Source organism: Mobula hypostoma, chromosome 1 (assembly GCF_963921235.1).
Source record: "Mobula hypostoma chromosome 1, sMobHyp1.1, whole genome shotgun sequence".
NCBI lineage: Eukaryota > Metazoa > Chordata > Chondrichthyes > Myliobatiformes > Myliobatidae > Mobula > Mobula hypostoma.
The window spans coordinates 79997316-80019704 of record NC_086097.1 but is presented as its reverse complement, the minus strand read 5'-3'; the positions used below and the strand labels follow the sequence as shown (position 1 = coordinate 80019704).

At 39.8% G+C, this 22389-nt stretch overlaps 1 protein-coding gene and 1 pseudogene across 8 annotated transcripts in view; one reads left to right on the top strand and one right to left on the bottom strand.

Moving 5' to 3' along the window:
• Positions 1-22389, top strand: part of LOC134348279 (gephyrin) — a 684809-nt gene that overhangs the window by 129615 nt on the left and 532805 nt on the right. The gene's annotated exons all lie outside the window — the stretch shown is intronic.
• Positions 3288-14764, bottom strand: LOC134348272 (Y-box-binding protein 1-like; annotated as a pseudogene).

Sequence of the window (22389 nt, the reverse complement as noted above, 5' to 3'; positions counted from 1 at the left end):
TCCCTCATCTCTCTGGCCCTTTTACCCATTTTCTTTCTCTCCTATGCCTTCATTCACACCTTCCTCCCACTGGCTCCTCATCTCCTTCCCTTTATTCTATTGTCTCCTAACAGATTCCTACTTTTTCAGCCTTTTGTTTCTTCCACCTATCACATCCTAGCTTCTTACATCAATCCCACTTCCCTTCCTACCTACCTACATTCCCCCTCACCTGGTTTCATCTATCACCCACCAGCTCGTACTTGTTCCCATTCCTCCCACTTTTTCATTCTGGCTTCTGTCATCTTTCTTTCCAGTCCTGTTGTATGGTCTCAGGTTGAAATGTTGACTGTTCAGTATCCTCCATAGATTCTACCAGACCTGCTGAGTTCCTCCAGATTTTCAGCATCTGCATTCTCTTTTGTGTTTCCATGATACCAAAATTGCAGTTGTTTGCTTTTTATGGTTAAAATTTTTGACTTTGGAAGTCTTAATTTTGCAGAAGTGTGCTAATTCTTTAATAATGCATTTAGGCCTACACCGTTAATACTCCATTGTGAAAGTAAGAAGCAACATTTCTAGCCTATTGAACTTCCACTTCCAAAATCTCTTTTGGTGAATTGAGCAAACCAACTCTCTTTCTCCATTTTTCTATACTTTATATCTTTGCCTTCTTGTCTTCTTTTCTTTGCCCCTCATTTTTCCAGACCTTTTTTGCCTTCCAAAGCATTAAGAAAATTTACAGTGCAAGAGGCCAAGCAGCCCAATTATGTCATTGTTATCAAAAGCTACACAGAGAAATTTTTTTCTCAATAAATAAATGAACAAGTATAATGTTTTTGTGTTATTTATTTAATTGGGTTCTCTTCATCTAGTTTTAGGACAGGTGAAGATCTGATCACACTTTAGGTCATATTTATGCAGAAATAGAAAAAGTTCAATAGTGTTCACAAACTTTCTAACACCACTGTAGATTCTATTTATCTCAGTGTGAATAATAATTCATATTATCTACTGTATCTTGACCAGTATAATTTAATACTTTTCAATTAATTCTGCTCTCAACTCACTCTGTTCCAAAAGGAAATAAAATCCATATAAACTATTAATTCTTCATAGGTAGGATTTTTGCTGTCCTGAAAACATTCTGATGTCAATAAATAAATAAAATACATAAATAACTCTCTGTCATGTTATTGCATCCTTCTTACATTGGTGATCAACACTGCACATAATAATTCAGTTTTCCTGATTAGTATTTTTTGCAAGAGGCTGTAAATGCTGTAATCTGGAACTTAGTGCGTCCAGAGGTATCTGTGGTGGCAGATGGGTGGTTGACATTACTGGTCTAGATAGTACATTGGAATTTAGACCTGAACATATAACTGTTTGTGAGACACAACTCACACTTTCTTGCTTGTTAATTCTCTAAAGATCTCATGTTTCCTTCACAATATTGTGTAATATGCATTTTCTTCTCTAGTTGGTGTTCCCTGAATACATTATATCAGACACTGTTAATGCTCAAACAATAAGGACACATTTCAGAAACATTGAAACATAGAAAATAGGTGCAGGAGTAGGCTATTCGGCCCTTCGATCCTGCACCGCCATTCAGTATGATCATGGCTGATCATCCAACTCAGAACCCTGTACCAGCCTTCTCTCCATACCCCCCCACCCCCGATCCCTTTAGCCACAAGGGCCATATCTAATTCCCTCTTAAATATAGCCAATGAACTGGCCTCACTGTTTCCTGTGGCAGAGAATTCCACAGATTCACCACTCTCTGTGTGAAGAAGTTTTTCCTCATCTCGGTCCTAAAAGGCTTCCCCTTTATCCTCAAACTGTGACCCCTCGTTCTGGACTTCCCCAACATCGGGAACAATCTTCCTGCATCTAGCCTGTCCAATCCCTTTAGAATTTTATACGTTTCAATAAGATCCCCCCTCAATCTTCTAAATTCCAACGAGTATAAGCCTAGTTGATCCAGTCTTTCATCACATGAAAGTCCTGCCATCCCAGGAATCAATCTGGTGAACCTTCTTTGTCCTCCCTCTATGGCAAGAATGTCTTTCCTCAGATTAGGGGACCAAAACTGCACACGCTACTCCAGGTGTGGTCTCACCAAGGCCTTGTATAACTTCAGTAGTACCTCCCTGCTCCTGTACTCGAATCCTCTTGCTATGAATGCTAGCATACCATTTGCCTTTTTCACCGCCTGCTGTACCTGCATGCCCACTTTCAATGACTGGTGTATAATGACACCCAGATCTCATTGCACCTCCCCTTTTCCTAATCAGCCTCCATTCAATAATAATCTGTTTTCCTGTTCTTGCCACCAAAGTGGATAACCTCACATTTATCCACATTAAATTGCATCTGATCACATTTTGGGTCATATTTATGCAGAAATAGAAAAAATTCAATGGTTTTTGTTTAAACAACTGTACTTTCAACATTTCCATTCAATACCTGAGGGCCGCCATCTTTACATCCCACAATTTCCCTCTCTTCTTTTTAGTGCACGCGCATACCAGGGAGAGTGTGTGTGCGAATACTTACATAGTCCAAATAAACAGAACTCAACAATTTCCCATATTTTTATGTATATATTAAAATTAAATTTGAAAAAAATTTAAAGACAATTCAAATGTCCATTAGGATATAAGAATTAGTTCTAACCCTTGATGTTAATACAATTCTTAAGGTACCAAGTGCCTTTAACAGCACAAGAGCTGGAACTCCCTTCTTTGTGAGACAGTCAGCTAGTTGTTTCTTTGTGATTGACCATAGCACATGATGAATTTTCAGTGCTCAGACAAGTTCTTTGATGCTGCTTATCTCTAGATGAAGCCTTTTCTTGATAACTAACTTGGTGGATTTGATGGCATTAACCAAAGAGTAGTCTTGTCTGTGACACAAGTTATTTGTAGACTGTTCTTCTTTGGGTCACCGTGGTAAACCTCAGAATAGAGTGTGGCCAGAAAAACAACATTGTCCATACCTTCAGACATTGCAAGGGTTTCTCCTGCCAGTGTACTCCATAAAACTCTTCATATCCTTTTTGATTGCCAATAGAGAGGAGAAAATCTTAGCAACATACACAAGATGCTGGAAGAACTCAGCAGGCCTGACAGCATCTATGGAAAAGAGTGCAGATGACATTTTGGGCTGAGATCCTTCATCTGGACTGGAGAAAAAATATGAGGAGTCAAAGTAAGAAGGTAGGGGAAGGGGAGGAAGAAACACAAGGTGATAGGTGAAATTGGGTGGGGGAGGGGTAAAGTAAAGAGCTGGGAAATTGATTGGTGAAAGAGATACAAGGTTGGAGAAGGGGGGATATCAAGGCTGATAGGAGAGGACCGAATGCCATGGAAGGAAGAAAAGGAGGAGGAGAACTAGAGGGAGGTGATGGTCAGGTAAGGAGATAAGGTGAGAGAAGGGGATGGTGATGTGGGGGGTATTACCTGAAGTTTGAGAAATCGGTGTTCATCCCATCAGGTTGGAGGCTACCCAGACGGAATATAAGGTGTTGCTCCTCCAGCCTGTGTGGCCTCATTGCGACAGTAGAAGAAGCCATGGACTGATGTCGGAATGGGAATGGTTTGTGAAATTAAAATGGGCGGTCACTGGGAGATCCTGTTTTTTCTAGTGGACGGAGCATAGGTGCTCAGCGAAGTGGTCTCCCAATCTACATCGAGTCTCGCCGATAAGTCTTCCCATTTCCCCCATCAGTACAATGAAATGTCCCCCTTCAGTACTTCCATCAGAAAGTTTTCAAAGTGAGGCATCACTGAAGACAATGAGTCTTAGTGAGCTATCTTTTCCAAGCTGTTGAAACTTAAAGACTGCTTTTTTGAATTGAATTCTGCACAATATCTTGTTTGCCTCATGTGACGTTTGTACTGTGGCATCAAACATGATGTTAGGTCTGCCCTGCCTTGCCACCCATAGAATCTGACCTATCTTTGACCTAAGTTGCTCAGCTTCAGCTTCACTGAAGGGTGCATCCATTGTGTGGCACATGATTTCTTGTAGACACTGTCTTTTGGCCAATGTCTCTAGCTTCCTCAAATACTCCATTATTTCTCCAACTTCTGATTTCATTCTGTATTGCAAATTCAAATGCACCTCTTTAGTTACTGGAACATCTTCTTGATATTTCTTCCCTCTATGGATGGTCCAGCCTGATCTATACTTGATTCAATATGAAGTCTGTCAACACATGACATGTTGACTGACCCTGCAGTGCCAGTAACCATGACTGGTTCTAGGGAATTCAAGTTCTACCAACTTTTGTTTCTCCCAGTGGCTTTGCCTGCTCATCCCAAGACTTCAGCTTTGTATGAGATACCAGTGTCTTGGTCTACAAATCTAACAGTTTGTCCTGTTTTAAGACTGAAACTTCCATGTTGTCTTCGCACTTGTGATAATTTCTGTTCAGGCAAGTCTGTTAAGTTCCCATCTGCACTCTCCACAACTCAACCCGACCAATGACAACTCCTGGACTTTTCCATTCTGTACGGTATGCTGTTTTGTAATACACTTTGTCCCCTGTGTCATATTTGTCATTTGTAGGACGGACCTGTGCCCTCAGTGCTCTTTGAATTCTCTCTGAACACTCTGCTTCAGTGAAAGTTTTCCTTGATGCATGCAGTTTTGAAATATGTTTCCTAACCCATTCACTCCTTGTAGGGCCACCTAGAGCAGGTGGTCTGTCAACCAGTATAGAGGGAAGGTTTGGATTCTGACCGAACACCAATCGATATGCTCTATAGCCATATACATTGTACAAGGTGTTCTTCACCATAAGGGCCCAGTCCAGGGCTGTATTCCAATCATAGCCCTTGCTTTTCTTTACCTTCAGCATTGTTTCTGTAAGCGTTTGATTATGTCACTCCACAAGTCAGTTACTCCAAGTACTATATGACACTGTTGTCTTTGTTTCAGTGTTAAAGTTCTCTGCCGTATCTCTGAGGGTCTCTTTGTATTTACAATGCTACCAGCACTGAAAGGTGTGAACTATCAATGATGTGGAGGTACCATACTCCTTGCTGCAGTTCATATAGCTCTATGGCTACTGTTTTTTGTATTCAGATGTGGTGGCAGACCAACTGCAGGATTGGGTTTGGGTTTTGGCATGTCTCACAGCTGTCAATTTTAGAATTGAAAAGTAATCTGTATCTTTGTTTCCTGAACTCTTGAGCAGTTTCTGAAGTCTATCAATTGAAACTTCTTGTAAAGTTTGAACAACACTTAGCATTTCTCATCTCTGGTCGTGTTTTGTGTGACAGTTAGTACTTCATTCTCACATTGGTTCTCCGTAATACCTTCATCTGGAACGTTCGCACTGTGATGTCCAGAGCTGGTGATTTCAAGAGACAGTGGCTGTTGAAATATTGTGGGTTGATCATTCTCCATATCCAGTACTGCTTCTTTCTTTAGGGAAGATTTACTCAAGAGTAATGGAAAGTTCACTGGTACCACCTCTGTTTCAATGTAACAATTCGTCTGCCCTATGTTTTTGGGTATTTTCACTCTTGGTGGAATGTACAATCTTTCCATCTCCAAATTTGAATGCTTTATATGTATCTCTGTTCACCAGTTTCTGCACTTCATTTTGGCTTAGTTTACTCACACAGCTTTCAAGCCATTTTTCTCCATACAGTGTGTGTGTGTGTGTGTGTGTGTGTGTGTGTGTGTGTATGTATATATATATATATACTGTATCTTAGAGCAGGGGTCCCCAACCTTTTTTGCACCGCGGACCGGTTTAATATTGATGATATTCTTGGGGGCGGGGGGTGGTGGTGGTGTTAATCACGACTGGAATATAGGTGATAAGTCAACTATAAGTCACTTATCAGTTGCTAATACACTCAGTTTTGTTTCTAAAAGGGTTTATCTAACAAATTTAATATTAAACACACAACGCGTATTTTCCTTGCGTGAATATAGTGATAAGTCAATTATAAGTCATAAGGGGGTTCCTTATGTCCAGTCTATTCTGTAATTTAGTTTTCGTTCCATTCATTGCAGAAAACTCTGCTTTGCAGAGATATGATGTTGGAAATGGAAGCAATGTTTTCAGTGATTTCGTGGCTATCTCAGGATATTCAGCCTTGACTTTGATCCTGAATGCCGGCAGAAATGTTATGTCAAACATACTTTTCAGCCCACCGTCATTTGCAAGCTCGAGGAGTTGATCTTCTTCCCACACTGACATGGATGATTCACTGGGGACATTCACAAATTGGTCACGGACCCATTCCTTTGCACGTCTTGGGTCATATGTGGTGTGAAGTAACGCTCGAATTCTGTCGACAGCGAAGATAGGTGTTCGTGCACCATCTGTGAGCCTCAGTCTCTCCCTAATTCGCAGCTAATGTTGGGAACATGTCAACTATGCCCCTGTCCACTCGCCATCCCCACAGTTCCAGTTTGGCTGTGAAAGCAGACACTTAACTGTCTTCAAGTTGGCAGATAGTCATTCTCCCTTGAAGTGACAAATTGAGTTCATTGAGCAGGTTGAAGATGTCACACAGATAAGCGAGTTTTGCTATGCAGTCCTCATCACTGAAGTGTGCTGCCAGTGGTGACTTTTTTCCTGAAAGAAATCTCTGTAGCTTCTCTCTTAACTCAAAAACCTTGGCCAGGGCTCTCCCCCTTGATCGCCACCTGACTTCAGTGTGTAAAAGAAGACATTTGTGCTCTGCATCCATTTCCTCGCAAAGCTGTTCAAACAGATGTGAGTTAAGGGCTTTTGCTTTAATGTGATTGATAACTTCAATAATGTCACTCAATACTTAAGATCAGGTGACATTTTTCGGCTAGCCAGCATTTCCCAGTGTGTGACACAGTGTGTAGACTGGCATTCAGGAGCAACCTCTTTGACTCGGGTAGTGAAACCAGACTCGTTAAGCCATTCCAACAGCTGTGCTTCGATGTCCCCCGCTATGTCATCAATTTTCCTTGAAACTGTGGTAGCTGAAAGAGAAACCTGTGCCATCTTGTTAGCTGCAGCTTCTCCCAACAGTTCACGGCACATGTCCTTGGCAGCAGGCAGAATCAGTTCTTCATCAACAGTGAAAGGCTTCTTAGCCTTAGCAATATGGCTAGCCACTAAGTACACCGCTCTCAGAGCAGCAGCAGTTGTGGAGGTGGTGGCTGTCAGCACTTGCTTCTGTCCCACTTGCTCACGTTTTTTCCGCTCAAAAAACTCAACTGGTTTGTCTTTAAGTGCAGGGCGCTTGGACTCAAGGTGCCGAAGCAGTTTTGAGGGCTTCATTGCCTCATTAGACAGCTTGTCTCCACATATCACATACAGGAGAGTTGGAGCATGCGAGTCACCAGTCGCAATAAAGCCATATTTTATGTACGACTTGTCGTATTTTCTGTTGAAGGGGAGCTTTCTTTTTTTTGCAGTCTCGGCCTCAGCTGTCTCTGCGTTATCATCATTGTTCAGCCTTTTATGTCCCCTACCATCTCTTCCAAAGAAACTCTCAAGCGACATTTGTTTTTTACTCATCGATTAGTTGTAGGTTAATGACCGACTGATGTCCTCGCGTGGGTAATGACCTCGCGTGCGTTCAAATTCAACAGTGCGTGACAGGGAATGAGGAAGGGTGCAGTTGACTCATATCGTTTCCTCGCAGCCTGGTAGCACATGCTTTGCGGCCCGGTGGTTGGGGACCACTGTCCTAGAGATTCGATCATCAAAATCTCTGCCTCAGAAGTCTCTGCATTAGTGATTACTTCACAAACAATGTGATATGGCACTCTTCTACATCTTCAGATTTGTTATTTTCTTCAGTTAGCCTAACTTGTTTGGTTCTGTGTCAACAGTTTCTTGCCCGGTGATAAGTACTTTGAGATACCGCACATTTCAATCTCCTACTGTACGTGTTTATTGGATTTGTGCCAGATAATGGTACCCTTGTCCGGTCCTTCTGGGACCTACGCTTACTATTTGCTTGTTTCTGCTCAGTGAAGTATGCAGTTTCCTGGCTGAAACTAATTCTGACTGTTGACTTAGTGACCTTTTCTCCAAAAATCCTCTTCTGTACTGATTTCATAGATGCAAATGTAAGTGCTGTGCATGCAGTTAATACTAGCTACTTACCCCTTATGTCTAGACATGCAGTATCGAACAATTTAAAAACTAATACAGCACCAGCAAGTTTTATATTCATACATGTGACTGTACTTTTGTTGAATTGTTTCTATAAATTTTTGTCAAAGTTCTGAATATGCCTCATAAGTCTGATCCTTTTCTTCCTTCAAAATACAGTCAAGTGCATTCATCTGCTAGTGTGGGATCAGTGGTGTGCTAGATTCCACAAGCTTCCACTACTCTCTGCTCATTACCAAATCTTCTTTCGTCTTTGCTTTTTCACCATCAGTCACTCTCTTTCCCCTGTTTTTTATGCTCCCACTTACTCCCCCCTTGCTTTTCTCATCTGTTCCCTCTTCCCTCATGTGTCTCCCCCTTGTTCATTCACTATTCCCGGTGCTCATTCCTTTCTGTACTGCTTGTTCTTTCCTTGACTCATTTCTTCATGTTTTTGCTTGTTCCTTTCATCCCATTGGCAGCTCCCTCCTTTCATTCTCCCTTAATCCTATAGTACACAATCCTTCCCCAACAAAGTGTCCTTCAATCTCTTTGGCCTTCAATCCCCTTTTTTCTCTCACATTTGCTGTTTGCCTGTTCTAATTGCCTGGTTACCAGAAGCTGTTTGGTGTGCAGCTCTGGTGGAGAGTTGGATGAAACATTGTCTTCACCGAAATAATCTCTCTATGTGACTGTGACTTGACAATCAACTGCTTTGGACTCTTATGGGGCTATTGTTTGCCAGTAGGTCCAATACTTTGTTGAGGGGTTATCCCTGGAAAAAGTGACATGGCATTTGAATAGGAGCAGTAAGATTATCTTCAAAAAGACTGCAATGGGACACAGCTTTTGCCACCTCATAGAAATAAGGCATCAATCCTAAGTTACCAAAATTAATCTATAAGCAAGGTTAAAATTAAATTTGCTTTAATAAAAACAGATAACTTGTCATGGGTTAGTCTCTTGTATATTGCACTTAAAATTGTGTTTTAAATTGAAATTCAAAAGAAGCTGCAAAGCTTCAGGTAGCTTGGAATGATTCCAATTTGTAATGTCAGAAAATGAGGTCTGTTAACACTAATATTGTGTAATTCCTGTTTCTAATATTCACCCAAAGTAAGAAAAGCAATTTAAATACTTCTACGTATATTCATCATGCTGCATGTGGTGAAAAGGAAATTAGATTGAACATTCTTGTGACCCCATTAACATAACCTCGAAATATATTCAACATGTTTACAAAACTTACAGCATTATCAGAATAGGAAATGAGACTTTAAAATTTAATTGAGCTCCTGTGGGGCGATTCTTCAAAAGAGGACCAAATTTGGTTTAGACCAATAGATTTCTTGTGCCTGTTCCACCATTCTATGAAAAAGTGACAAACCTGTGACTAAGTTCAAATGCTCATGTAAAGACCAAAATCAAATAAAATACAATTCCTTGGGTCAGTCAACTTCAGTAAATTTAACATTCAGGCACAATATTCTTATATAGAAACACTACTCCAAAAATTCCTTGACAAAAGATTTTAGGCTAAGTGATATATAGTATAACTTCAAATTTCCCGTTGATTATTCTGAAATAGTGAACTGACATGTAGAGTTTTTCTACAAAAGTGAATGGCTTGCAGATTAAAAAAGACATTGGATGATTGTAATTTGGACATGGGCAGTTCTTTTCAAAATGAAGGATGGAAATGCTTTGGTCGCAGTGATTTGTCATCATTAGTGCTACTATCTTAATTTCTGTTCTTTTGCTAATTGCTATTAAATTCAGTGTTCATGAGATATTCAGTATGCTCTCATTTTCCTCTCTGATATAAGAAATTCTTCAATATAGCTGTCACTTCCTTATTTTCAGTTATCATATCACTATTAACAATAGGCTCATATTGCTGCTGACTACTCTTTTATTCTGATGTAAATGTAAAGTAAATATTGATTTTGGTATCCTTATGCATGTGTATTTTTATAGCTCAGTGTGTTTTGTTATTTACAGCATCAAGAGACGCCATGCTAGATTATACATTACTTTGTGTTCTTTTACAAATGTTTGTACTTTCATATTTTTCTCCTTTTGTTTGCTGTTATCAGTTCATGTTTCATTTTAAACTAGATCTGTGTCACAGATAATTCAGTTGAATCATTGACAAGTTGAGTTAGGTGTTCTGAATTTCTTCTAATTAGGTATTCCTTTCACTTCAAGTTTGTGGGTTCAGAAGTGGATAGTGAAGTCAATCTGGGAATAATACATAGGATGTGATAGCTGATAGAGCTGCTGGTGGGTATCAGTTGTGGAGAGCCTGTGTGTTCCTGATGCATGAACTTGGGGTTCTCAGTCACATCCCAAATACTCCCTCTTCAGCTGTAACTCTTTCAGCCAGGATAGACACGTTCAGTGTAAGAGGGTATAGATTAAGGGTGGGACGGTTGTTTAAAGGCGATTTACAAGGCAAATTTTCTACATAGAAGCGGTAGGTGCCTGGAGTGCCAGGAGAAATGGTGGAAGCAGATGAGATAGTAACATTTAAAGAGGCAATTTAAATGGGCACATGAATTGGCAGAGGATGAAGGAACATAATCCATCTATAGGCAACGGGATTAGTTTATGCCATCATGGTCAGCACAAGATGTCATGGGTCGAACATGCTGCATGTTCGATGGGACAGAAATTCCCACAAGTCAGTGAGGATATTCATGGAGGCTTTGAGCATATCCTTGAAACTTCAAGGCTGGGGATATTCATCTGTTAGAGGACACTGTTGTCGGTTTGGTTGCCTTCCCAGTGAATATGGTGGATTTTGTGGAGATAGCATTAGTAGTATTTTTCCATCGCTTTGAAGTGCCAGATAATAATCATCTGGATAAAGAAATCTGTGGATTATGATATAATACAGAACAAGAAAGAGGATGATGATTTTTGCCTTAAAAACAAAAGTGTTTCTGGACCAGTATGAGTCTAGTTTTGCAGGTAGACAGCTGAATTTAGAATTGAGTTGGCTTATTGATGCACTGCTGAAGGACATCATTCAGCCAATCAGTTGTATGTTAGTACCAGGAGACTCTTCCTACTAACCTTGTCTCAATCCAAAATATTGAACATCCCTCTGCATCCACTACTGTTGAATTCCTAAAGCACTTTGTTTTTTTTTTGTTCCTCTCCTTATTTCCTTGTATTTCTGCAGTCCATTCTCTCATACATCCACTTTGATTTTAATTGTCATTAACCTATACTAAGGAGTAATTTACGATAGCCAATTACTTTACCTGTACCTATTTGTGATGTAGGAGGAAAGAAGCACCCAGTAGAAACTCCTCATGGTCACATGGGGAACATGCAAACTCTGCAGACAGCATCCGAAATCAACATCAATTGTTCAATTGTTCCTAAATGCCTTAAGATACAGAATGTTGTGTATGTGGCCATTTACACAACAATATCATTAATAAAAACGCTAGAGACTGGAGCTAAGTTAACAAGGGCTTTTACTTACAGAACCCGAACTGAACACATCAATATGCGCCTAATAGCGCATGCTCAATACGATGTATTAGTACAACATTAAGCAATCCTATATTACACAGTAGGTTATGTGGTACACTCCTCCCCTTTTATTTTAATAGTGTATCAACTTTTTTTTCTGGGGCACTAGGCTAAACAAATACGTGTACCCTTAACATACAAACGCTTACCAATTATTTACTTAGTAACTTAATAATATCAAATTATAATAAGGTAACATAATAATAATTATTATAATAATTATAACTCAAGTCTCTGGAGGAGGTCTTCTCTGTCCCTCTGGGTAACGTCTGTCCATAAACTTGTTTGAATGGAATTGATTTTGTCCTCTGTTAGGTTTACCTTCTCCCCCAGCAACCTGGCTTTCATTTATTTTACCACCCTCAGCAATTTCTCCCTGAGGCTGGTCGCTATATTGTGGGTAGCGACCATAGCGACGATGAACAAAGTAAGGTGGGTAATGCTGTCTTCTGTAAGGACGGCGATGTTGCTGATTTTGATCATCTTGGTTTTCTCCATCTGTTGTTGTCTCTGCTCCATCTCCTTCCTCTCCACTTTCAATGTTCTGTTGGTAATTACGTGGTGGACCTCGACGGCGAGGGTTGTAGCGACGATAACGATTTCTGTCCGTGGCATATTGGCTTCCTTGGACTGGAATGCCTTCGGAACCAGTTATATTTGCTGCTTCTGCACCCTTTTCGCCTTGCCCTACGTCGAACTCCAAGTTTCACCATCCAACACTGCGGAGGTATTTCCATTGGTTATTTTTTAAAGCAATCTGATGTACAAACACATCTTCCTTTGTATCATTCTTGTTGATGAATCTATATCCATTTTGTATGTTGAACCACCTTACTGTTCCAAGAACCTTTGTTGCGATAACTTTCTTCTCCCTGGGGAATTTGGGTTTGTCTGGCTGTTGCTGTTCGGATTGCTGCTCCGTCTCGGCCTCGCTCATGATGTTGACAGGCTGCGTGAGGTGGTTGCGGCTCGGGCCGATCTGAGATGGGGCTCCTGCGCTCTCTCTGCTTCTTTCTTCTCTCTAATATAATTCCTTTTCACTTTTTCTGTCTCCAGTTGCAGAAAAAGCTCTGCATTTCATATTCCTTCCTTGTATTGTTGATCTAGTTTCTTCATCCTTTTCTGATACTCCTGCAAAGTGCCTTCCTGTAACTGCTATAGCTGTCTTTTGGGAGATGTCAATTTCTCCTGGTACATCTTCTCTTTTATTTCCAGGTAGTCATCATCCTCCTGCTTATTGGCAATAACTGTCTCCCTTGCATCCTCTGTATGTTCATCCGAGTCCGCCGAGCTGCCCTCCTTTGTTGACACATCTAGTGCCTTGATGGTGTGCCAATCCAACTGAATTTTCCCGAGTCATTCACGTCCCAGCAACGGTGGCCCTCCATTTTTCAGTACATAGAGGTACAGCTGCTGGGTTTTGTCTCCGTAGGTCAGTGTCACTTTAATTTTACCTTTGGGATGTGCTTTCTGTCAGAAAACAGTCGTTTGTAGTCGTGTACAGAGGTCACTGTTAAAGCTGAGCCTGTATCCAACTCCATTTTCAGTCTCACGCCTGCCACTTGTAGAGTGATCCATATTACTCTTCGATCATGTCTCTTTCACGCAGTGAAGTTGCAGACAAGACAATTCACTTTCGTCGGAGTCATTTTCATCAGAACTGCTTTCTTTCATTTTGTCTACCTTGTACTTTACTTTTGGAGTTTCTTGTTTCTCTGTATTTTGCTCTTTTTCTGTTGTTTACTAGTTTTGCATACTCTGCCAGTGTGACCCTGTTTGCCACAGTTTCGGCATTCTTTGTCTTTAAACCAACAAACATCAGGATCATGTGACTTGTTCTCACAACAGTAATATTTCTTTCCTTCATTTCTGTTCAGCATGTTCCCACAACGGTAACATTTCTTTCCTTAATTTCTGCTCAGTGACATTTTATTTGTAGCATGTTCCAGAGATTTTTGTTGTATCTCTGAAGCACCTGGTGCGGCTGTTTCTAATAATATTGAGATGTTTAGCGCTTTCTCGAATGTAAGGTCTTTTTCACACAGGAGCTTCTTCTGTGTGGTTTCACAGTGCATGCCACACACTAACCTGCCCCTCATGCATCTGATAGACCAGCTCCAAATTGACAATATTCTGATCGTTTGTGCAATTCAACACAATATTCAGAAATGCTTTCATTTTTGCTCTGATTCCAATTGTAAAATTTAAATCTTTCAGCAATGATCAATGGTTTGGGGTTTAAATGCTGATAGTGTCTACTATTTGCTTGAATGTCTGTCAGCTGGCTTTTCAGGGGCTAACAAACTCCATAGCAGGCCGTATGTTTTCGCGCCCATTACACTAAGTAAGACACTGGCTTTCTTTTCTTCACTAACATCGTTAGCATTACAATATAACTCTATCCTTTCAATATAAGTTGCCCAGTCTTCAATGCCACTATCAAATGCTGTAATGGTTACAATTAACGCTATCCTTGTTATGTTAATTTATCCTTGTTATGTGAATTTAGCCTCGGTCCCTTGTTTTCTTTTTGACTCATGTGACTTGTTTTTTGCTAGCGTTGCGAGCGTACTCTGGTTACATGCCTGTGTTGCTCTTTTTTTCCTCTCCCTTCTGAGGCAGGCAGACCCTCAGCCCTGGGGTTCAGCGCTGGCTGTGGTCTCGCCTGGATGCGCCACGGCTCCGACTGTCTTTCGGTCTCCCGACGTTCTCGACTCCAGCTGAACTCCCGCTTCTTTTTAGACTCGCGGCCTCCCTCTGCCTCTTCTGAGTGCCGTTCTCAATTAAAACATGGTGCTCCAATACGATGCAGGTTCATTAACCTCGTTGCCAATTTGTTGTGTATGTGGCCTTTTACACAACAATATCATTAATAATAATGCTAGAGACTGGAGCTAAGCTAACAGGGGCTTTTACTTACGGAACCCGAACTGAACACATATATACAGATCAATACGTGTCTAATAGCGCATGCTCAATATGATGTATTAGTACAATATAAAGTAGTCCTATATTATACAGTAGTTTATATAGTACACAGAAGAAAACAAAGTTTAATATGATTTCTGCAACACACATCAAAGTTGCTGGTGAACGCAGCAGGCCAGGCAGCATCTCAGGCCGAGACCCTTCATCAGGACTAACTGAAGGAAGAGTGAGTAAGGGATTTGAAAGTTGGAGGGGGAGGGGGAGATCCAAAATGATAGGAGAAGACAGGAGGGGGAGCGATGGAGCCAAGAGCTGGACGGGTGATAGGCAAAAGGGGATACAAGAGGATCATGGGACAGGAGGTCTGGGAAGAAAGACAAGGGGGGAGGACCCAGAGGATGGGCAAGAGGTATATTCAGAGGGACAGAGGGAGAAAAAGGAGAGTGAGAGAAAGAATGTGAGCATAAAAATAAGTAACAGATGGGGTACGAGGGGGAGGTGGGGCCTTAGCGGAAGTTAGAGAAGTCAATGTTCATGCCATCAGGTTGGAGGCTACCCAGACGGAATATAAGGTGTTGTTCCTCCAACCTGAGTGTGGCTTCATCTTTACAGTAGAGGAGGCCGTGGATAGACATGTCAGAATGGGAATGGGATGTGGAATTAAAATGTGTGGCCACTGGGAGATCCTGCTTTCTCTGGCGGACAGAGCGTAGATGTTCAGCAAAGCGGTCTCCCAGTCTGCGTCAGGTCTCGCCAATATATAAAAGGCCACATCGGGAGCACCGGACGCAGTATATCACCCCAGTCGACTTCACCTGTGAGTCGACTGGGGTGATATACTGCGTCCAGTGCTCCCGATGCCTGTCCAGCTCTTGGCTCTATCCCTCCCCCTCCTGTCTTCTCCTATCATTTTGGATCTCCCCCTCCCCCTCCAACTTTCAAATCCCTTACTCACTCTTCCTTCAGTTAGTCCTGACAAAGGGTCTCGGCCTGAAACGTCGACTGCACCTCTTCCTACAGATGCTGCCTGGCCTGCTGCGTTCACCAGCAACTTTGATGTGTGTTGCTTGAATTTCCAGCATCTGCAGAATTCCTGTTGTTTGCGTTTAATATGATTTCTGTTTATTTTATATTCCATATTCAATATGCAACCTGAAATTGAAAGTAATGAACTCATGCTACAAAGCTGTACCTGGGTTTTACAAAGACATTAAAAATGAATTACTTATTTAAGACTATGGAAATAATTCTGGAGGAATGGCAGGAGAGTTAAACAGTTATTTTTCATTTGTTTGTGTGGTAGAAATGAACCCCTCTTCCCCCGCCTCCATTAAAACTCAAAAAAAAATGCAGGAGAGAAATTAAATACCAACACCACCATTAGAGAATTAGTGGTAGCCACGCTAATAGGGCTGAATGCTATCCTCTAGGCTGACTGGTTTTGCATCCTAGGATCCTAAAGTAAGTGCTTATAGCAATAGTGATTACACTGGTTGTAAATTTCCAAAAATCGTTAGATTACGTAGCAATTTCAAAGGATAAGCAAGCTACTCTTATTCAAAAAGTTGCAAGGCAAAATGTATTTAATTATAGACTTGTTAGCCTAAAGCCTATTATTGGAAAATGTTAGATGAAATTATTAAATAGATAATAGCAGAAGATTTAAAAAGTCATAATCTGATCAAGAAGAGCCAGCATGGCTTTGTGAGGAAATGAAGGTGAAATTCTGTGCACTAAGTTTATTGAGGTTCACTGAGGAAATATTGACCAGAACAGTTAGAGGGGAACCAGTGGATGCAATATATTTAGATTTTTCAAAAGGCATTCAGAAAGGATCTACAGAAAAATATTTCACAGAATGAGAGTGCATGGAGTTTGAGGTAATATGTTAGTAGGGGCAGAGCACGAAGCAGTCAGTCAGGTTAATTTTCAGCTTGGCAGACTGTAACTAGTGAGGTGCTATAGAGATCAGTGTTGGGACAACAGCTCATATTAATGATTCTGGGGAAAAACTTAAAAGTAAATTTATTATCAAAATACGTACAGTATATGTTGCCATATATTACCTTGGGATTCATTTTCTTGCAGTCTTTCACAATAAGGCAAAGAAATACCATAGAATTAATGGAAAACTGTACATAAACAAAGACTGACAAGCAACCAATGTGCAAAAGAAGTCAAACTGTGCAAATAAAAAAGAAGAAAATATAATATAAATTGCAGATAATACAGACAAGCTGTGAAGAAGATGCAAGCAGTTTGCAACAGACATGGTTGAGTGAGTAGGCAAAAAAATGGCAAATTAATTACCATATGGGAAAAGTGAAGAGGTTTACTAGGCAAGAGAATTGATAAAATAGCTGAGTGTTTAAACAGAGAAAGGCTGCAGAAAGTTGCTATGTATTGGAGGTTCTTACATGAAACACGGAAAACTATAATTGGAAAGGTAAATGAAATGCTTGTTTTATTACAGGTGGGTTATGACTGAAAAAGTCATAACAATTACTATGAACAGTTTTGGTATTATAGCATTGAAGGCAGTTCAGAGAAGATGCAGTAGGATTATCATGGGGATGTAGGGAATTATTTTATGAGATCAGATCTGTACCCATTGAAATTTAAAAGTATGAGAGACAATTTTATTGAAATGTTAAGATTCTTATTAGCTTGGCTGTGTAAATATTGAGTTTAAGACCAAAGGGCACAGAATCAGAATGTGGATGATCATTTAAGGCTTGGATGAGGAAGATTTTCAATCCTCAAATGGTTATGAATCTTTTTGGAAGGTGAATTATTAAATATATTATAAGCTGTGATCAATTTTTGATCATAAGGGAATTATAGGATATGGGGATAGAGTAGGAAAGTGAATCTGAGGAAGTTTGAATTGCACATGATCTTATTAACTAGCAGAGCAGATTCAGTGTTGTCTTCTCCCATTTATATTTCTCATGTAGAGTAATAGTTCAAGTTTGATATTTAGTCCACTTTTGTCTCCCACCCGACCTACATAAATACCCTTTCTTAGATGCTCAGATTCCCAAATATTTTCACATTTACTGGCAAAATTCAAACAAACGTTAAATAAATATAAGAAGGCCACTAATAAATGCAACTGAGCATGTTTTATTTAAAGAATAGTAGAATATGGGATTGCTACCTAATAAGTTTGGAAAGGTAATTAACTTAGATACTTCCAAAAGTAGATTGGGCAAATACTTAGGAGGAAAAGGAATAAAAATTCATGCTGATAGGAATAAGAAATGACATCGGAAGAAGTTCTTTTTCCAAATCAGGATTATCTTTTGTTAAAAATAAATTCCATGGTACTTGTCAAATTGGCATTGTACCTTTTATTTGCAACTGAACATAAAAAAATTGTGACATTATGTCCTGATGCCCATGTGTGCTTTCAATGAAACATCAAAATGTTTTTTTTGCAAATATTTTGGTATCTTGGAATGTAAAAACACTGCAGAAGAGATATGTTTTCTATCAAATCAAATAATTGTATTTGTGTAAAACAAGTGTTGAATGTAATTTATTTGTAATAAAATTTAACATTGCTTTTCCCAGGGTTTTTTGAGCTATAAGACAGCATTTTAATCTATAAATGTGCATGACTTGCATTAATAAATACTTCTTATAAATGCAATTGAACAAAAGCATCTTACCTAAGGAAGTTCTTAATTGAGAAAACTTGGAAATCTAGAGGTACAATTTTTAAAATAGATTTAAACCACCAGAAGATAGTTTTTTTGCACTAAAATCATTTAATGAGAGTTTCAAGAGCAATCATGAAATTTTTGTTGATTTTGCACAGTAAAACACAATTGTACAGCTTGATTCATTGCGTTGTTTATTGGAGTGCTGTATTGTTGAATGACAAGATGTGGTTCCACCTGCAATTTTCCCACATGGTAAAGTTTTTATTGAATATCAGTCTAGTAGATTTAGGAAGCTGGTTGCCAGCATGAAGGCCTATACACTTAAAAAAGGGTAATCACCATCTCATTCTAAGCTTTGATGGGAGCTTAGGTTCACATCACCTATCTGTTCTCCGGATCAGTGAGCATCTATAATTTGGGAGTAAATTAAATTTTATTTAACATATATAACGTATAACAATTACAGTATGGAAACAGGCCATCTTGGCCCTTCTAGTCCGTGCTGAACTCTTACTGTCACCTAGTCCCACCGACCTGCACTCGGCCCATAACCCTCCATTCCTTTCCTGTCCATATATCTACACAATTTAACTTTAAATGACAACATCGAACCTGCCTCAACCACTTCTGCTGGAAGCTCATTCCACACAGCTACCACTCTCTGAGTAAAGAAGTTCCCCCTCATGTTACCCCTAAACTTTTGCCCTTTAACTCTCAACTCATGTTCTCTTGTTTGAATCTCCCCCATTCTCAATGGAAAAAGCCTATCCACGTCAACTCTATCAATCCCCCTCATAATTTTAAACACCCCTATCAAGTCCCCCCTCAACCTTCTGTGCTCCAAAGAGTAAAGACCTAACTTGTTCAACCTTTCTCTGTAACTTAGGAGATGAAACACAGGCAAGTTATTTTACTTAAAGGTATTATCTTTTTATTGGAATCAAAATAAATCCAAGGAACCTGTGATGAATTTAACATTAATCATGCTTTAATTAAATTAAGCTAAATTTGTTGAGATTTCTTATTTTAGCTTGATAGGAAATTTTAAAGATATTTATTCAGTATAAGCATATTTAAAATAAATTTTCCCAGCCATGCCTTCTCATTTTCTTTCCAGTTATATTTCTAAAAGTTATTTTATCATTTTATTTTCAAAGATATCTTTGTTTTATTTTATTTTGGTTCCAAATTATAATTCCAATGATCCTTGACTATTCCAAAACTTTTCACTATTTACCACTCTTTAAACGTTTTGAGTTTCAATGATACATAAAAGTTTGTTGTCAACACTATTAAAATTTTTATCATCAAATCTTACAATTATGGTAACTTACATGCTTGTAACTTCAGGAATGCATTGTTTTAATTTGACATACATTGTTTCAAGTGGATATTTTCATTGAGTAGATTGCCGGGTGTTTATTTGTGGAGCTGTTAATTATTCAAGTTGCCTGGTGATTGGTCTGGTGAATGAGAGGTTCTAAAGGGTCATTGTAGACCTGGTGAAACGTAGTTAATATAGTATAGACTGGGGTTCAATTGTAATATTTCAGCTTCCTCTAAGCAAATCTCTAAAAATGTACCACGGAGAGCATTCTGATTGGTTGCATCACCGCCTGGTATGGAGGCTCCAATGCACAGGATCAAAAAAGCTGCAGACGGTTGTAAACTCAACCAGTTCCATCATGGGGACTAGCCTGCCTGCCACTGAGAACATCTTCAAAAGGTGGTGCTTCAAGAAGGCACCATCCATCATTAAGGACCCTCACTATCCAGGATGTGTCCTCTTCTCATTATTGCTATTAGGGAGTAAGTACAGGAGCCTGTGAACACATACTCAATGTTTAAGGAACAGCTTATTCCCCTCCACCATCAGATTTCTGAGTGATCCTTGAACCCATGAACACTTCCTCACTATTTTGTTCTCCTTTTGCACTATTTTTTTAATGTTTTAATATCTTTTTTACGGTAACTTATGTATTGGACTGCTGCCACAAAACAACAAATGTCACAAACCTCATTCTGATTCTGAGTAGCAAATATAGCGTATGGTGCTTCTGATAATTACACTTTTGATATGGTACCCGATTTGTGATTGTTTTTATATTAATGTTTGTTTTCCCAAATGGATTTTGCATTTTGTATGTTTGTTTAAAATTGATGTTGCCCTGTCTTTAATATGGCTGTAAAATCAAATGCACTTGCCCCAATTTATGAATAAATAACTAACTCTTTCAGTGCTTACATTTATTAGAAAGTTAATAATGGGAAATACATTTTTTTGTCACTGGTTGTGAAATGCAGAGCAAAATGTAAGTGTAATATGATACCAGACTGTTTTATAAATACAGCTTTGTGGAGTCATAGTATTTTTATCTTATAAAGTTTAATGCCTAAAAATACTGCTGAAAACATGCAAGTAAAATATATGGGTAACTGACACATGGTTTGTTTGTCCTTTGTTCTCTATACAGAAATTAATTCAGTGTTGATAAATTATATGAACAAATTAATTTTGGAAATTAAACCTAAGATGGTATAGAACATAGTCTGCATCCCAGAGTGCTTAAGGAAGTAGCCCAAGAAATAGTGGATGCATTAGTGATAATTTTTCAAAACTCTTTAGATTCTGGACTAGTTCCTGAGGATTGGAGGGTGGCTAATGTAACCCCACTTTTTAAAAAAGGAGGGAGAGAGAAACCGGGGAATTATAGACCGGTTAGCCTAACAACGGTGGTGCGGAAAATGCTAGAGTCAGTTATCAAAGATGTGATAACAGCACATTTGGAAAGCGGTGAAATCATCGGACAAAGTCAGCATGGATTTGTGAAAGGAAGATCATGTCTGACGAAGCTCATAGAATTTTTTGAGGATGTAACTAGTAGAGTGGATAGGGGAGAAGCAGTGGATGTGGTGTATTTGGATTTTCAAAAGGCTTTTGACAAGGTCCCACACAGGAGATTAGTGTGTAAACTTAAAGCACACGATATTGGGGGTAAGGTATTGATGTGGATAGAGAATTGGTTGGCAGACAGGAAGCAAAGAGTGGGAATAAACGGGATCTTTTCAAAATGGCAGGCAGTGACTAGTGGGATACCGCAAGGCTCAGTGCTGGGACCCCAGTTGTTCACAATATACATTAATGACTTAGATGAGGGAATTAAATGCAGCATCTCCAAGTTTGTGGATGACACGAAGCTGGGCGGCAGTGTTAGCTGTGAGGAGGACGCTAAGAGGATGCAGGGTGACTTGGATAGGTTAGGTGAGTGGGCAAATTCATGGCAGATGCAATTTAATGTGGTTAAATGTGAGGTTATCCACTTTGGTGGCAAAAACAGGAAAACAGATTATTATCTGAATGGTGGCCAATTAGGAAAAGGGGAGGTGCAACAAGGCCTGGGTGTCATTATACACCAGTCATTGAAAGTGGGCATGCAGGTACAGCAGGCGGTGAAAAAGGTGAATGGTATGCTGGCATTCATAGCAAGAGGATTTGAGTCAGGAGCAGGGAGGTACTACTGCAGTTGTACAAGGCCTTGGTGAGACCACACCTGGAGTATTGTGTGCAGTTTTGGTCCCCTAATCTGAAGAAAGACATCCTTGCCATAGAGGGAGTACAAAGAAGGTTCACCAGATTGATTCCTGGGATGGCAGGACTTTCATATGATGAAAGACTGGATCAACTAGGCTTATACTCATTGGAATTTAGAAGATTGAGGGGGGATCTTATTGAAACGTATAAAATCCTAAAGGGATTGGACAGGCTAGATGCAGGAAGATTGTTCCCGATGTTGGGGAAGTCCAGAACGAGGGGTCACAGTTTGAGGATAAAGGGGAAGCCTTTTAGGACCGAGATGAGGAAAAACTTCTTCACACAGAGAGTGGTGAATCTGTGGAATTCTCTGCCACAGGAAACAGTTGAGGCCAGTTCATTGGCTATATTTAAGAGGGAGTTAGATATGGCCCTTGTGGCTACGGGGATCGGGGGTATGGAGGGAAGGCTGGGGCAGGGTTCTGAGTTGGATGATCAGCCATGGTCATACTGAATGGCGGTGCAGGCTCGAAGGGCCGAATGGCCTACTCCTGCACCTGTTTTCTATATTTCTATAGAACTGTTTGAATAGAGATACGCTGAAAACAGCTGAAACTGAGTAA